Here is a 2,218-nt window from a genome sequence, read left to right as displayed (position 1 = left end):
TATAAGCATGGTATGTCCCTCCAGTCCCTCAATTCTTTCACTTCTTTAATATACTTTATTTCTCTTAGAAATTTTACATATATTCTTATATGCTGTCGCATTATGAGTGAAAGGTTTTTTTTCTCTTGTATTTTCTAATTTCTTAATACTGATGTCAACAAACATTATTTATTAATTCATGTTATATTTTTCTTTTAAAGCAAAATGTCTGAACATTTATAGACAACATATGTTCTAAAAAAAATTAAAGGGTATTTAATCTCTTCTTTTCAATTTATATAGCTATGATTTCTTTTATTTATTCTATTGCCAGTACATTCAGTAAACATGAAATAAATATAGTGATGGAAGCCAGGTTTGCTGTTTTTGACTTATTGAGACTGCTTCTAAAGTTCCCCATTAAGAGCAGAGGGGCTAATATATGCCTTTTATGGTTTAAGAAAGCTCCCTTCCACTTCACATTTTCAGATTGTAAAAATCATTGTTCTTTGTTTATAAATCGTAGTGAGTGTAGTATTTTGAAGACTTTAAAAGGATGTATTGAAATGGCCATATTTGCCTTTTAGCTGCTGTGGTGGGCAGCTTCTGAAAGAGCTCTCATTGATTCCCAACTCCTTGTGTCAGTGCATCGTGTAAATTTTCCTTTTGAGTGTGGACCAGACCCAGTGATTCACTTCTGCCAAATGAATATGGCAACTGGAGTGCACTGGCTAGTTCTTCAAGCACAATGATGGGTGAGAGTTGTGTGTTCAGACATGGTTCCATAGTGTAGCAGTTAGCACATTTGCTTTACATGTAGAAGGTCCTGGGTTCGCGTCCCAGTGGAGCCATGGTCCATGGTCTATGCCATGCCACCCTGAAAAAGCCCGATGCCTGATCTCGGAAGCTAAGCAGAGTTGGGCCTGGTTAGTACTTGGATGGGAGACCACCTAGGAAGACCAGGTGCTATGGGCATAAATAATAATAAATAATAAAAGAAAGCTGTGAGTTTTTATTCTTGCTATGTTCTCAGTCTCAATAGGAAAACATTTAGTCTTTCACCATTGAGTATCATAATGGGTATGTTTATTGTGGATGTCCTTGATAAATCAGGGAACTTTATTCTATTTCTAGTTTGCTGAGAGATATTTTTTCTTTATCACGAATGGTCATTGAGTTTTTCCAAATGCATTTCCTTCATGTGTGTAAGATGAAGTGGTTTTTCTCATGTTAACATTGTGAATGACCTAGGTTGATTTATTTAAAATGTTAAACTAACCTGTATTTCTGAAACAAATTCTACTTAATCGTGATGTGTTAAATTTTTTATATATTGATGAATTTATTTTACAGTTTTTAAAAGGGATTTTGGATCTATGTTCATGGGAGATATTGGTTTGCTTTTCCTATAAGGACTTTTCTTCGTTTTGTGTATATAGTGTGGGTATCATAAAATGACCTGGGAATATAAAGGAGTTTTATGCTTGATATCATTTCTTCCTTAAGTATTTTATATAATTTTCCATTAAACACATCTGGGCTTTTGTTTGTTTTTGTTTTTATTACAAGCAGTTATATATTTAACATAATTAAGTTGATTAAATTTCTTTGTTCACTATTTCCAGTTCTCTCATTCCCTCAACTTGAATTTACTTTTATTTATATTAAAATATCTTTCACGATTTTTTTCAACTTTTGAATTTCTGTGGGTAGAAAACCTTTGTGTGTATATGCCTGAAAATATCTTTATTTCGCACTCTCTCACAGGGCGAGCTCCTGATGCTGAAGCTGTGTGATAAATTCCATGAACATATTGGTTCCTTTATTTTAGCCTTATCTCTGGAGTCAGAAAACTCCCATCTCAGACCATGACTTGAAGCAAATTGAGCAATTTTCTTTCTTCATTGCCCTGTAGAACCTAAACAATTCAATACTGCAAGGTTGCAGATACACAGGAAAGAGACAGACTATAGTTCTGTTTTGTTTTTTTCTTGTTTGTTTTTATTAAGTATCTGGTAAAAAGAAATATATGTATTTTAGTTGAATTTGAATTCAGTTATATTAGTTTCCTCATTCCAAATGTCATTCATCATTGCTTTGAATCAGAGGGCTAGTGTATGTGCTCTGTTTACCATTTTGACCCAGATGTGAATCATACAATTGAATATTGCATTGCAAATTTATCAGTATGCTTTACCTGTATGTCACTTCTACTAGTTCTAACTAAGTAATAAGGTTA

General features: G+C 33.2%; 1 pseudogene; it reads left to right on the top strand.

Annotated features, from left to right (window-relative positions):
- The first annotated feature begins 839 nt into the window (after positions 1–839).
- On the top strand, positions 840–954 carry LOC111737692 (annotated as a pseudogene).
- Positions 955–2,218: the final 1,264 nt, after the last annotated feature.

The sequence above is a fragment of the Pteropus vampyrus genome, unplaced genomic scaffold (assembly GCF_000151845.1).
Source record: "Pteropus vampyrus isolate Shadow unplaced genomic scaffold, Pvam_2.0 Scaffold29, whole genome shotgun sequence".
Taxonomy (NCBI): domain Eukaryota; kingdom Metazoa; phylum Chordata; class Mammalia; order Chiroptera; family Pteropodidae; genus Pteropus; species Pteropus vampyrus.
The sequence above is the reverse complement of the archived record's forward strand: the minus strand, read 5'-3'. Positions and strand labels throughout refer to the sequence as shown.